A 16,572-nucleotide genomic window follows, 5' to 3' on the forward strand; every position below is an offset into this window, starting at 1 on the left:
CCCTGAGACACCTAATATTCAGAATGAAAAATGTCAGAAATAAACAGAGGATTCTGAAAGAAGTAAGAGAAAAGCAAACAGCACATACAAGAGAACCGTGATAAGATTAAGTGCTGACCTCATCACAAACCATGGAGGACAGAAGGAAGTAGTAGGATATATTTAAGACACTGAAAGAGAAAATGTGCCAGCCAAGAATTTTGTATACAGGAAAACTGTCCTGAAAAAATGAGAATGAGTTCAAAGTTGTATTAGCCAAAGGGATGCTTATGCAAAATACAAGAAATTGGTTGGTTTTTATAAAGGGTATTTATTTGGTGTAGGAGCTTACAGATACCAGGCCATAAAGCATAAGTTAATTCCCTCACCAAAATCTATTTTCACATATGGAGCAAGATGGCTGCTGACATCTGTGAGGGTTCATGGTTCCCAAGTTCCTCTCTTCCAGGGTCTTGCTTCTCTCTGGGTTCAAGGTTCCTCTCTTTCCAGAGTTTGCTTCTTCCTGGGCTCAAGTTTCCTCTGTGAGCTTACTCCCAGGGCTCTAGCTTAAGGCTTCAGCATCAAACTCCAACATCAAAACTCCAACATCAAAAACCCTCCACCCTGTCCTTTGCCATGTCTTTTATCTGTGAGTCCTCACTCCTCGGTGCTCTAACAATGTGGCCCAATCAGAGCCCTAATCATAACTTAATCGGGCCCAGGTACAGACCAGATTACAAACTTAATCCAATATCTAGTTTTGGAATTCATAATCATATCAAACTGTTACAAAAGTCTTCACAGGCAAACAAATATAGATAGAATATGTTACCAAAGGACCGGAATTATTAGAGCTATAAAGGGAGAGTTACAGTCTGAAAGGAAAAAATAAAAACAAAGGCAAGAGATTTTGAGAAGAGTGTAGAAATGAAGATTTTTAGGAAAGGTAAATTAAAGTGTAAAAAGATATATACATACATATGAAAAAAAAAAGCCAAAGAAAAAAATGGGTGAAGTAATGCCTCTATAGTAATAACATTGAATGCTAACATCTTGAACTCACCAATCAAAAGATATAGAGTGACAGAATGGATAAAAATTATGAACCATATATATTTCCTACAAGAAACTCTCCTCAGACAAAAGGACAAAACCAGATAAAATGTGAAAGGTTGGAAAAAGATATTCCATTCAAATACTAACAATAAAGATGGAGTAGTGATACTAATACTGGACAAAATCTATTTTAAATGGAAAACTGTTTACAGGGGTGAAGAAGACCATTATATATTAATAAAAGGGGCATGTAACCAAGAAGAAATAACTATATTAAATATTTATGCACTTAACGCAAGTGCCCCAAGATACATGAGGCACATACTTGCAAAACTGAAGAGAGAAATACATGTCCCTACAAAAATAGTTGAAGATTTAAATACACCACTCTCAGTATTGGATAGAACATCTGGAAAGAGGATAAATAAAGAAACAGACAGCTTGCATAATATGATAAATGAACTTGACCTAACATCTATAGGGCATTGAACACCAAAAGTGCATGATATACTTTCTTTTCAAGCATTCATGGATCCTTCTCCAAGATAAGACAAATGTTGGATGACAAGACAAGTTACAATAAATTTTGTGAAATTAAACAAAACACTTTCTGTGATCATAAAATATGAAGATGGAAATTGATAATGGATGGAAAAAATTTCATAAATATATGAAGATTAAACAACATACTCAAATATTCAGTGGGTCAAAGCAGAAATTGCAAGAGAATTTAGCAAATATCTTGAGATAAGAAAAGGAAGACAGAACATATCAAAATCTATGGGACACAGCAAAGGCAGTGCTGAGAGGGAACTTTCTATCCCTCAATGCTTACACTGAAAAAGAAGAAAGGGCTAAAATTGAAGGTCTAACTGCTATCTGGAGGAACTAGAAAAAGAACAGAAAATTAATCCCTAACCAAGTTGAAGAAAAGAAATATAAAGCTCAGGGCAGAAATAAATGAAATTTAGAAGAACAGTAGAGAGAATCATCAAAACCAAAAGCTGTTTCTTTGAGAAGATCAGCAAAATCGACAAACCCTTAGCTGGACTGACAACAAAGATGAGAGAAGATATAAATTTTAAAATTATAAATGAGAGGAAGGAATTTCCACTGACATCACAGAAATATGAGTGATCATAAAAGAATTTGATGAAGAACAGTATGCCAAAAAACTGGACAATGTAGACATGGTGGAAAAATTCCTAGAAACACTTGAACCACCCACACAGACCCCAGAAGATATAGAAGACCTCAGTAAACCAATATCAAGTGAAGAGATTGAAATAGTCATCAAAATCTTTCCCAAGATGAAAACCTCAGGCCTGGATGGCTTCACAGTAAATTCTACCAATAATGATTGCTTACATCAGTCTTGCTCAAACTCTTCCAAAATGTGAACAGAAAAGAGTATTACCAAACTCATTCTATGAAGCCAACTTCACCCTAGTACTAACCAGATAAAGATACTATGAGAAAAGAAAATTACAGAGCATCTATACTGAATGTAGATGAAACGTTCTCAACACAATATTTGCAAACCGAATCCAAAGCACATTAAAACAATTATATACTATGATCAAGTGGGTTTTATCCCAGTTATTCAAGGGTGGTTCGACACACAAGAAATTTATTAGTATAATAAAAGAAGTTGACAAATTGCAAAAGAAAAATCACATGATATTCTCAATTGATGCATAAAAAGGCACTTGACAAAATACAGCAAACTTTCTTGATAAAAACACTCCAAAAAATAAGAATAAAAGGAAGTTTTCTCAATATGGTAAAGTGTATATATGAAAAACCTATAGCTAGCATTGGACTCGATGAAAGATTGAACTCTTTCCTCCTGAGAACAGGAACAAGAGAAGGATGCACACAGTCACCATTATATTCAATACTGTGCTAGAATTACTAGCTAGAGTAATTAGGCTAGATAAATAAATAAAAGGCACCCAAAATAGGAAAGTAAGAAATAAAACTTCCACAATTCATATATGGTATCATCCTATATCTAGAAAATCCTGAAACATTCACAACAAAGTTACTAGAATTAATAGACAAGTTCAGCAATGTGGCAGGGTGCAAGATTAATAGGAGAAAATTAACAATGTTTCTACAGACTACTGATGTGTAATCTGAGGAGGAAATCAGGAAAAAAATCCATTTATAAAGCAAAAAAATATTTAGGGATAATTATAGCCCAGGACAAAAAGGACTGGTATTTAGAAAACTACAAAACATTGCTAAAAGAAACCTAAGAAGACTTATATAAATAGAAAAACATTCCATGTTTGTGAATTAGAAGACTAAATATTGTCAAGATGTCAATTCTTCCCAAACTGATTTACAGATTCAATGCAATTCCAATAAAAAATCCCAACAGCCTTTTTGCAGAAATTGAAAAGTCAATTATCAAATTTATTTGGAAGGGTAAGGGGCCCCAAATAGCCAAAAATATCTTTAAAAGGAAGCATGAAGTTGTAGGACTCACATTTCCTGACTTTAAAGCATATTACTTAGTTATAGTGGTAAAAACAGCATGGTCCTAGCATAAAGACAGATATATTGACCAATAGAACCAAACTGATAACTCAGAAATAGACCCTCATACATACAGTCAAATGATTTTTTACAAGGCTGTTAAGCCCACCCAGCTGGGTCATAACAGTGTATTCAAGAAATGGTGGTGGGAGAACTGGATAGCCATATCCAAAAGAAAGAAAGACAAAACCTATCACACCTTAGACAAAAATTGACTCAAAATTGAACGAGGACCTAAATATAAATAGTAACATCCATAAAACTCCTACAAGAAAATGCAGGAAAATATTTTCAAGTATTGTGGTAGGTAGTAATTTCTTAAAACTTATACCAAAGGCATGAGCAAATAAAGAAAAGAATAGATAAATGGGACCTCCTCAAAATTCAACACATTTACACCTCAAAGGTCTTTGTCAAAAGGGTGAAAAGTCAGCTGAGTCAATGGGAGAAAGTATTTAGCAATTATATATCCAATAGCCATTTAATAATCATGATATATAAAGAGATCTTACACCTAAACAATAAAAAGACAAACTACCTGGTTGAAAAGGGGACAAAGGACTTGAAAAGGCAATTGTCCAAAGGAGAAATAGAAATGGCAAAGAAACATATGAAAATATGTTCAACATCACTATCAATTAGGGAAATGCAAATCAAAACTCCAATGAATTATCTTCTCATACTTATTTGACTAATCATTATTTAAAAACCAGAAAACTGTAAATGTTGGAAGAATTTGGAGAGATAGGAATGCTTATTCACTTTGGTGGGAATGTACAATGGTACTGCTAATGTGGAGGACTGTTCGGCAGTTACTAAGGAAGTTAAATATTGACTTTTCATGTGATCAGGCAATACCATTGCTAGGTATATTCCTAGAAAAATTGAAAGCAGTGCCATCTACCTACAGATGTTCATAAATGCCTTATTCACAACTGCCAAAATTTGAGAACAACCCAGGTGTTCATGATGAATGGATAAACCAATTGTGGTGTATATACATGATGGAATATTACTCAAATAAATTTGTGAAGCATATGACAATATGGATGAACTGGAGGACATTATGTTGAGTGAAGCAAGCCAGGCACAAAAGGAAAATATTGTATGATTGTGCAATTTGAACTAAATATATTATGTAAAGTCATAGAATTAATGAGTATAGGTCACCAGAAAATAGAATAATGGTACAGAATGGAAAGCTGATGGTTCATCAGAATTGGTTAAAAGGTTGTTTGTCAATCTTTGGAAATTAATGAAAATGGTGAGAGCACATCATGCTGTTCAAGACTAGCAGAGCTATTATATGGGTATGACAGTGTTTGAAAAAGAAAGCCTAAGGACACTTATATTACTAGAAGGAAACATAAAAAAATGTAATGTGGGACTGTATAACATAGTGAAACCTCATGTAAAATATTAATATGAGTGATATTGCATATATAAGACAGTCTTTATAAAATATAAATACAAATAAACTAGACAGAAGGAAATGGAATTGCATATATGTATAGCAGGGGAAAGATAGAGGGATTGAGATGATGAGTTTTCTTTGGTTGGTTGATTTTTTTAGTAGTATTATTACCTGAATAATAGAAGTGTTTTAAAATTGATTGAAATGATGAATGCACAGCTATTTGATTATACCAAATACCATTGATTGTACACTTTTGATGGGCTGGAATAATAGAAATGTTCTAAAACTGATGGAATTGATGAATGCACAGCTATGTGTTTATACCAAATACTGTTGATTGAACACTTTGCATGGGTTTATGCTTTAGTAATATGTACCAATAAAATCAACTGTTTAAAAAAGTGAAACACATATATAAACACTCCACACATAGCTCTCTTGGGTATTCAGATTCTTAACAAGTATCATTCAAATTGTTTTTCTCAGCTGTGTTAGGGTAAAAGGATGAAATTTTCTTAGCTTAATAAAGAGGAAAAGGGAAGCTCTCTCCCTTTCTCCTTCCTTAGATTATCTCCTAGTAGACATAAAAAGTCCAATAACACTGAATTTTTATTTTACACTGCAATGTCTTGGGCCATCGAACCCTTGGAATTGTAAACACATACTTCCAAAAGTAATTCCAGGGTCACTCATGAGTGTCCTAGTTTACCAGGGCTTTGACGACAAATAACACATACTGGTGGGTTTAAGCAAAAGGAATTTATTGCCTTATGATTTTGAAGGCTAGGTACCCTCCATCAAGGTATCCACATGCCATGCTTTCTCTTAGACTCTCTAGTGTTCTGGTGCTAGCTTGCCAGCAATCCTTGGGTTTCTTTAGCTTGTAGATGCAGCTCTGGCTTCTTCTCTGTGTTCCAATTTTTGCTTTTAAGGACTTCAATCCTATTGGATTAAGGTTCAATATCATTCAGTTTGGCTTCTCCTTAATTAATATCATATTCAAATATCCTACTTACAAATGGGTTCACAATCATTCCCTGGGGTTAGGACTTAAAATGTCTTTTGTTGGGAACTAGATTCAATTCCAAGCACTGAGTATACAGGTGACAATCACAAAATGCAATCATTTATCTCCCAAGGAGATAAGAGAAGCTTTCATCGTTCTCATTGTATGAAATTCTGTTCAGACATAGCAATCACTGGCATGCTAACGTACATACATGTAAACTTGATCATTCTTAACCAATAATAAATTGTTTTCTTTCTTTCTTATGTAATGGTATGGGTTTTTTATTTGTAAATGGACTGTTTTATTTCCCCTGCATTTGATAAGAAGGTATGAGTGCAGTGCCTTCAAATCAAACATCACACATATGAGTGATATAGAATCAGAATGTCAGATCCAATGAACATTATTTCAAATCATTCTAATATAAATGTAATCGATTTTACTTTATAGCATTTACTTTTCTTTTTTAAAAATAATACATCATTTTAATTACAAAAACAAAAAACTGAAGCCAGACCCTCTTCAGCAGATGAAGAGCCAGGAGGACAGCATGGAGCAGTATTTTAGGGAATGGATTTCCAAGTCTGTCTAAAAGCATAGTGTTCTTCTGTCACAGCTCTCTGAAGCACATGTAAAACTGGAAATGTTGCTATCTCTGCTGGGTTTCCAAGGTGCAGATCAAGGGCGGTGGCTTGATCACTGCCTTCCACAGACTTTCCCTTCTGGTGGACTAAGTTGACCTGCTTGGCAGGACACCCCAGCAGCACAGGAGTGGCCCTTTACAAGACTATTGTGCAGAGCTGGAGCAGATCAGGATGTGCTTCTGAGGCAGCAGCCCTCAGGAAGAATCTGGGACACTAGAGTACCTCTCATTTTCATTTCCATTTCCTCCTGCAGGGAATCTATGCAGATGAAGCATTCTAGGAATGCAGTTACCAAAATTTTAAGTGTGCCAAAATGTGGTTATCTACTGAGACACTAGTAAATGAGGACTAAATGTAGAATGTTCTGAACATTTGGAAAGAAGCTGTTAATTTCTTTCCTCTGAATTGAAAGTGTTAATTTAGAGATTTGAAGTTCTAATAATTTTATGTGTAAGAATAATAGTTGAAATTCGTAAGTATTTAAAAACCTGTTGAGTCATATTTCCTTCAAATTTTTAAAATATGAAGATAAAAGTAAAATTTTTGGTTTTGATGTCTTTCTGTCATTACAGGTCTCATTCATTTTAGGGGATTTGCAGGCAGAGATACTCCTATTATTACTGTGGTAGAGCTAATTTGTTTTTATTGCTGCACTTATTATGTCTGCATCCATTTTTTCTGTGACCTACTAACAGTTATCCAGTCCATGGTCAGATCAACAATCCAGAGAATCAGACAGCAGAAAAATGAACAAGTTAGTGATTAGTATTTTTCCAGAAACAACTGCTAATTACTCAAAGTCTAGTAGGTTTTCTTGGTTTTCTGGTTACTTTCTGTTCTCTCTAATGGGATTCACCTGATGCAGGTTCAGTGTTTCAAGGATGTACTTTATTAGTTTAGATCACTTTTTCTGGGATTTTAGATCACTGTTTAAAATCATGAGTTTTTGCTTTCACTTCATAGGACTAATTTTAAAATTAAATGCACAGTGAAGTTTAAAGGATTTCTGTAGATAATAAAATTAAACTTAGAAGTGCTTTTAATTTTGAAATTATGGTAAGAATAAGAGGTGATTTTTCAGTTTTCAAAAACAGGGTATTAAAAGCCCACTGCATATTGGAAACAGGCTTTACACAGGAGGCTGCATGCCAATAGCAAGGAATCCCCAAGGTCACATTTCTCTGCTTCTGGAAGTCACAGAAGACCCCAAAGGGCTTATGGGTGTGATTTCTAGAGACTCCTGGATGCTGACCTTCTGGCTGAGAACAGTGGCAGGACTGAGAACAGCCTCCCTCCAAATACAGGTCTCTGTGGGAGGCATTTGGGCTGGACTATGATTATGTCAATATTTCCATTCTGGTAAACTACCCTTGGCATTTTGCGTTGGAAATAATGTAGACCACAAGACAGATCACTTGCACAGAATTCCCTCTTCTCTCAGGTAAGATTACTAACACTAAGGAATCAGAACAGAGAAGAGGAGAAATAAAAATGCACTTCTCAGAACACTGCTGTAGCAGGTTTTTATAGTTGTGAATTCCAAAAATAGATATTGGATTATGTTTGTAAACTGGTCTGTACCTGGGCAAGATTAAATTGTGATTAGGGCTTTGACTGGGCCACATTAGTAAAGTGTTGAGTCTGCACCCCTTGATGGGTGGGGATTCACAGATACAAGGCATGGCAAAGGACAGAGTCGAAGAGTTTTGATGTTGGAGTTTTGATTTGGAGTTTGATGCTGGAGTCTTAAACTGGAGTCCTGGGAAGTAAGCACACAGAGGAAAGAGAAGCATACCCCAGGAAGAGAGGACCTGAGCCATGAGCCATGAGAAGAACACAGAAGAATAGAAATGGCTACTTATGTATGGCAGAAACCCTGGGAAGAGAGACAAAGTCATTTGCCAGATAGTATATAGCTGACCTTGGGAGAGAGGCAAAGCCTAGAGAGCCTCATAGTCTAAAGCTGACCTTGTGAAGAAAACAGAGGACCTGAGCCCAGAGAGAAGCAAGACCTGGAAAGAGAGGAACCTAGGAAGCCTGAGCCCTGGCAGATGTTAGCAGCCATCTTGCTCCAACACATGGAAATAGACATTGTTGAGGGAAGTAACTTAGGCTTTATGGTCTGGTATCTGTAAACTCCTACCCCAAATAAATACCCTTTATGAAAGCCAACAGGCTTCTCACATTTAGCATCAGCATCCCTTTGGCTGACTAATAAAAATTCTATATTTTTATAAAAAGTGAGAAAAGCCACCCACCCAACCCCATTCCTCACTTTTGGCAGCAATATTAAGAGGAGAATGAGTAGAAGACACAGGTGTCATCTTAGTCTGAAACACTGTTATTTTCAAAGTGTTTTGGGATCCTAGCAAAAGTTGGGAGAGGCAAAGCCTAAGCTTTTTACAAAAATGATGTTTAGCTTCATTCTCTCCCCACCCTACTCTCTGTTTAAAAGATAGATGTTTTCAGATTTGGTTTTCTTGCTTAGAGTTTCTGAAATTTCCATCTTGATTAAGATTTTAAATATTTTTATAGTAAAGTGTCCAGGTAGCTTATTTCATTGTCTAAGACAAGGTTTTTTTAAAAAAAATACCATGTTTTACCTTTATGTGTAAAGGAGAGATGTTTCTATTTGAATTATTTGTCTTAAATTTTGTATGATAATGTCTCTGGATTAAAGAGATGGGGATTTTAATTAAAAACTCATCTTGATTAACCCAATGTTTCTTCGAACTTGTTGCCTAGAAAATAAGGATTATTACCAATGAATACAAATAGCATTATTGTCACTAAACATTTTATAGTCCTTGATTGGAAACTAGCTCCAATCCCCTAAAAGTATAGCAACATATCCTGCCACTGAAAATGTAATAGTTCTCCCTATTTCATTTAGCTGCTTTTTTATTACAGATTGTTCAAAATTCATTATTGTTTCCTGATTTGGGAATTTGTTTATACTTTTCTTCCCTCACACATTCATTTCAACTCCATTAGTAATTACTTTATTGATTTACAATTTTTAAAAATATTAAGTACTATGAATACTGTCTTAAAACAGATCTGCCTATTTTTGTATGATAATCATATGATGTAAAATATATTTGTTTTATTTTTGTTGGCCAATTGTTATACCATAATTATTGTGCCACATTTTATTATGCATTATACGAAAAACAACTCTAGCAGCCTTAAATCCTGCACCATGTAAAGCTGCTTGGCAATACTGTTAGCAAGGAGAACATTGTGGTGAAGAAGTAAGTGGCTGTACACTGTGCCAAAGAGAGCTCAGCACTCCACACCCCACTGCCTGTGTATGAAGCCTGTGATGGGGGCATGCCACCTGGTAGCTGATGGTTTTAACTTTATAGTTTGAATTTAAAGATGTATTATATCTTACTGTTATTCTCTGATGAAAATCAAATTTAAAAGCAAAAATGTCCAAATTTTTTTAAGGAAAGGATATTAATTTTTACTAAGAATGAAAACTATTCGATATATTCTTCAAAAAAAATCTACTTTCTCTAGCAGTAACATCAAATTGTTAAAACATGATTTTGAGGGAAAACAAAAACCTTTGTTTCTAAAACTTATTATGACTTGAGTGAAAGTAGGATAATCAGGAAGATAAATTGTTTTGTGCTTCAACAGTTATGAATGTGAAGGAGATTTTGAGTGCTAAATAAAATGTCCACAGGGAAAATAATTCTATAAGCAATTCAACCTCAGTAAAAAAAAATTATCCTTATCAATCCTAATGGGTCTTCATCTGGGAAGTATACCCCTGTCCCGTATTTCTGATGGCATTAGCCCAACCCAGGATCTCACTGCTACAGAGGACATCATCCCAGACAATAGTTTCCAAGCCAAAGAGTTCACTATTGGAGATCACTTACCCCAGCTACCTAAATAATTAGGAATCCCAACTACACCTGAGCTGGGAGAGTCTCACCACCCATGAAAAACCTCAGACACCCTCAAGTTTTCAGTGACTCTTCACACTGTCATGTCCTGTTTTAAAAATTGGGACCCACCAGACTGATTTTCCAGATGGTGTAGCTTGCTTGCCCTGTGACTCAACCTTGTTTGGTGATACCTATAAAATTTGTAATTTAATTTATGGCTCCTCATGCTTGTAATACTAATTTTACCATGTTAAGTACCTGTGGGACCCATTCCAATAAATCCAAATTGCCTCCAAAATTAAGGTTCCACCTAATATTACCTCTCTTGCTAACAGTTAGTCTTACTGAGATATCCATGCTATGTGCTTTCCTGGGTAAAACATGAGAATTCGTGCTATCTATTCATGTACCTCTACTCTCTTTTCCTCCCCCATTGTCATTATTCATCATCCATATTCTCTCCTCAGTCTCTCCCACCCTAACAATACCTGCTATACTTGCCTTCCAAAAGACGACATGGCAAATTAAATCCAAAACTATAACCCTAGTCCTTCGGATATTTACAAAGTTGTTCAATCTATACACACATGAACTGAACTAGGTTCTTATTCATTGAGAAACCACAACTGCTGGATTTGCCATTGTGTGGTTTCCAAACCTTTATCCAGCCCATATCTGCTTCAGAGATGGAAAATATTAGGAGATTAAAACCTCATCCAAACTGCCACCTACCCTGAATCTATGCCCATCTCTTCATGGCAACTGGTAATTGCTGCCATTTTTCCCAATATGTAGCACATGTAAGTGACCTAATGGAAACCTCCACACTCTTTTGGTTAACTTTTATGCCACATTCCCAGGCATGGCTGTCCTGAGGGAATAGGTTTATTTTTGCATATACTTGAGTCAGGAATGAGTCTGAACAAGTCCTAACTCCCACTAACTCCCAGAAGCTTATGATATGTGTCAAGCACCATTAGGGATACTTACAAGGAAATTCCAATTCACAGCTGCACACATGTAAGAGATGGGCATAGAAAAGGTGGCACGAGTATCATCTAAATTTGTGTACTAGTTCAGAGGTCAGTGTGAAGATGGGAGAGATTTGTAGATTTTTTTCACATAAGTGAAAATTAAATGTTAATGTTAAGCAATTTTATTTTCTATACATTATGTCATGACATTATTTCTAAGTATCTTATCATAGATGGATTATTTGAGTAATTTGAGTTAAAAAGAAAATATAACCATTTTCCACATCATTAAATCAGTTTCCAATAAATGTACAAACTTACCTAAGTTCAGATGAACTCACACACTCCAGCATTTGTTGTGGGGGTAAAATGCAAATTCCTAAAATTGTAAAAGAAATAATTTACACTGACCTTATTCTTATACAAAAAATTCATGCCCATTATTAGTCCATTTTGAATAGTGGTACATTATGCATTTTACAAAATTAGGAGAAGAAAAGAAAATGCATGCAACATTCTTATAGTTATCCCTCTATTAACCTTACCCTGCACTCTTGTTACTATTTGATGATATTTCCTTTCACCTGTAAGATATCTTTCAGTATTTCTTGTAGAAGAAGACTTGCAAAAAAAAAAAAAAGAGGTTACATTTAAAATCTCAGAATGTGTTTACTTTATCCTATTTCTTAAAGAAAATCTTCCTGTTTTGAAATAATATTAAATTACAGAAGAAATGTGCACATTGCAAAAATCATTCAGCAGTCCCATGTTCACTTCTACCAGCATCCCCTAATTTTAACATTTCATATAACCATGGTATCTTTTTCAAAAATGAAAAATCAACATTGTTACATAATTACAATACTATGTACTAAACTACAGAATTATTCAGTTTTCACCATATTTTGAATAATGTTCTTTCTGTGGTTCAAGCATTCAATCCAGAATGTGGTGTTGAATCTATTTATGTTTTTTTAATTTCTAAAGAACTTTAGATTACATAAAGTCTACATCTAAAATACAGGGGATTCCCTTATACCCCACCCCCTACACTTTCCCCCATTAACAATATCTTTCATTAGTGTAGTACATTTGTTCCAGTTGATGAACACATTCTGAAGCATTGCTACTAACCATGGACTATAGTTTACATTGTAGTTTTTACTTTGCCCCACTCAATTTTATAGGTTTTGACAAAATTTAGTGTAATGGCCTTCTCCATCATTTCAATATAATGCAATATATTGTCCCCAAATGCATTCATTACAATGTCCGCAAAATGCTTGCATATTATACCTATCCTTCCCTCCCCCTTCAGAAACTCTGGAGGCCACTGCCTTTATATCAATAGCACAAATTCTTCCATTGCTAGAATAATTATACGTCCATAATTGCTTCCCTCCTTATGTTTGTTAATTCCTCAATCTTGAGGATTTGGGGATGGTGATGCTCCCTCTCTTTTTGATGGAGAGAGGGCCTAGAACCCATGGGGAAGAGGGAAGGAATTGTCTTGCTTGCAGTTGTGGATACTCTATTTTTTGGAATTGGTGTTTTCCACCATCATCCATTTCATTGTTCAGGGTAAGTCCAATTAACTGGAGAGATAACAGGTGCTTGTGGGATGAGGGAACATCCAGTGAAAAGTCCCAGATGCATGAAGCATAAAATCCTTAGGGAATAAGTGAAGTTCACTGTGCCTGCAGAGGTGAATGTGAGTCAAGAGTCTTGTGAAGACTGATGCAACAGAGTTGAGAAGGGGCAAGAACAGATGCATTGCACACTATGTAGAGGCTCAGCAAGGCTGCTTAGCACATGAATGTGAAGTAAGGAACAGAATTATTTTCTCCAGATTGGCAGGACAGAGTATCTCAATTTTCTTCCTTATCAAACCCAGAGTTGCCACAGTTATCCACAAGCACGTAACTTAACCTGAGGCTGAGAAGATGCACATAGGTGAACTGAAAGAGTCCAGAAGAAAGGAAAAAGAAATACTCCTACAGACAAAGAGGGACACTTAATAACAATAAAAGATCAAAATATAAAAAAATAAAACAATTGTAATTATATGCCCACTTAGTTCCCAAGTCTCAAAATACCCAACGAATATATCCAACATTGCATAATAGCTAATGGCAGGCTGCATGCCTCCTCTAGAAGCTGCAGGAAGATAGTCAGGCTTGCTAGACCAAGGGGAAGCTGCAGGGCCACAGGGATGATCAGAGAGGGCAGCTGGAGAGGGGTGGCACATCTGGGTAGCAGGGGAGTGGTGCAAAGCTGGGTCATCATTCCAGTGAAAGGGCATCATCTGGGCATCCAGGGAGCAGCAGATCATGGGGTTATTTGGCCAATGATGGGATGCACAAATGGACACCAGGTGAATGGCAGGCTGTGGTGCAATCAGGCCTGTGTAGAGGTGCCCAGACAGGCACTGGGGGAGCAGCAGGCATGGGGAAATTAGGTCAGAGAGGGTGCTCAGATGGGCAGTGGAGGAGCAACTGAAAGTAGGGTAATCTGGCTAGAAACAGGGGAAATAGCCAGAGGTCAGAGGCTTGAGGAGGCCTGTTATTTTTTTCTCTTTCCTCTTCTGGGTACCTATTGAGAGGTGGACCACAGGGTGTTTAATTGGTGGGTATGGGTGGCTAATGAGGAGAATAGCCAAAAGACTGATGAAACAGAGACATTTGTTTCTCATTTATTTTTTCTTTCTTCTTTATTACCTTTTTTTCTTCTTTTTCTTCTCTTATTTTTTTTCTTCCCTTTCCTATATTTCTTCATTTCTGTTTTCCTTTTTTATCTTTTTCTTTTTTCTTCATTATTTACTTTTCTTTCTTTTTTTCTGCCTCCTTTTTTCTTCTTTTATTTTTTCAGTTGAATACAATCAACTCTAAAATTTTAGAAGCAGTGGAACCAAGTGTCCAAGAAGACACTTATCACAAGACTAAACAAAAATAAAACTCTATACAAGAGAGAGAAACACCATCAGAATAAACCCATTAAGATAAACCAACATCTAGACTACACAAAAATTTACAATCCGTACTAAGAAACAGTCAGACATGGTCTAGTCAAATGAACAAAAAAGCAGTAGGGGATACAGAATATGGAACAACTAATCAAAGGTGTCCAAACAAATCTAAATTAATTCAATGAGATAAGGGAAGAGAGAAAGGATATTCAGAATACATCAAGAGAGCTTAATAATTAGGGCACGAAAGGCTTAGAGAAAATGGAAGCCTAGAAATTTATCCTAGGACATCTGAGAGCTAATCTAACTTTTCCCAGAGTGAAGACATCACAGTGTTTTCTTGCTTGTTGACTAATTAACTAATACATTTATTTATTTATGTTATAAAGGATGTGTTGATTGGAGTCAGCCAAGGAGAGGTTATTGCTGACAATTAGTAATGGGATTGGAAGCCCAGTTCAAAGGAATGGGAGAGATTAAGTAGTTCCAGGAAAAGTGAAACATTTACCCCAGAACTTTGCTCTTAATGGAAGGAGACAAAATTTGGTTAATAGTAGTAGAGGAACATACAGTTAAGTGAGGCCATCTCTTATTTTTAAGATGCGTTGTATTTGAGCATGCTACGGTATTGATGAGAAAAACCCAGACCAAGAGACATCAATTTGACCTTGCAATATAGTTCATGAGACATACTGTTCATGGCATGATCTCTCTAGATGTCTATTCACATAAAAGAAAATACGTAATAGATGTTATATGGTGTGGCCATTTGAAATTACTTTATGAGTCTGAAAAAGAGTAAAACTGTATTTGTAAATTAATCTATTCTTCTGGGTGTGATATAGTTTGATAGCATTAAATTCAGTTGAGAGGGCTTGGATTAGATTACTTGTTATGATTATTTTAGAGCAGGGATTCATAGCTAGGGGGACGTGGACCCTGGAGGGGTCTGTGGAAAGATTTCAGGGGGTTCATGAGTGTGGATTAATTTTGAATAATCATAAAATTTAATTTAAGGACATGTCAATGTCATCAAACTATCTGCTGCTGCATTCTGAGAAGGGCCCATCGTTTTAACCTGATTGGCAAAGGGGTCTGTAGAACCCCTACTCTAGGGCATTTTATTGGACTACATCAGTGAGGTGGGACTCAGGTTGAGTCCTCCCCTCCTGGGTCTCATAAAGACAGCCACAAGAAGAGATCTGTCAATATTGATCCTGCCTTGTGACAGAAAGGAGAAGGCTTAAACAGCTGATGCCCCTGCAAGAGATCAGCAATTGGCTTGATAGCTTACAGGTGAATTTGGGAAAAGAGCTCAACAGCCAAGACTGAAATAGGAAGCCCAAAGAGACAAGTATTATGCCATCCTGCAGTTGAAATCAGGAAGAAAGGAGAACAGTTGAGCCTGAGAGAGGAAGCCCAGAGGGATAGGAGAAACCAGGAAGAGATCACCTGCCATCTTGCTTCAAAACATGGCAGCTGAATTTGGTGATAAACTAAATCTTATGCTGCCTTGGCTTGAACTTTTCAGAGTTTTGGGACTTTAAAATTTGCCCTAAATAAATCCCCATTATAAAAGCTAACAGATTTCTGGGATATTGTATCAGCACCCCTTTTGACAAATTAATACATATAGGTTATACCAAAGAACTTTCCTTTGAAATTCCTTCATTTCTGATGAGACTGAATATATCTGTGGCTATTTGCTGATTACTTCCTCTACTGCTCTTTGTGCTCACATCCTTTGCTTTTGTATGCTAGGCTCTGAATGCTTTCACTCTTGTTTTTATGGCATTCATTCAAACAAATAATTCAAGTTTTTTCCACCACCATTAATATTTACCACTTAATTATTTTATGTATGTATAGAGGTATTTGGGAGAAATGTGTGAAAGGTTGTAAATTTTAGGTGGTCAAGTCTATCAGTGTCACGTTATTTTCTTTTTGTCAATTCCTTTTCTAATGTAGAAAGTTTTTCTGCACCCCTTGTGTCAGTGCTTTTTAGTTTTCTTTGTGGGTTTTTGCATTTAAAAGAAATTTATTGAAGTATATCAGTCAAACATAAGCATAAATAAACATGCA

The 16,572-nt window shown here is 35.9% G+C and overlaps 1 protein-coding gene across 1 annotated transcript in view; it reads right to left on the reverse strand.

Moving 5' to 3' along the window:
• Positions 1-5,740: 5,740 nt before the first annotated feature.
• Positions 5,741-16,572, reverse strand: part of LOC101421007 (zinc finger protein 709-like) — a 211,055-nt gene continuing 200,223 nt past the window's right edge. The window contains exons 4-6 of the transcript XR_011649121.1: positions 12,071-12,146; positions 11,847-11,904; positions 5,741-5,938 (exon numbers count right to left, since the gene is read on the reverse strand). The gene's annotated coding sequence lies outside the window, so the exon portion shown is untranslated. The remainder of the gene's footprint in view (positions 5,939-11,846; positions 11,905-12,070; positions 12,147-16,572) is intronic.

This window comes from Dasypus novemcinctus, chromosome 6, assembly GCF_030445035.2.
Source record: "Dasypus novemcinctus isolate mDasNov1 chromosome 6, mDasNov1.1.hap2, whole genome shotgun sequence".
In the NCBI taxonomy this organism is placed as follows: Eukaryota; Metazoa; Chordata; class Mammalia; order Cingulata; family Dasypodidae; genus Dasypus; species Dasypus novemcinctus.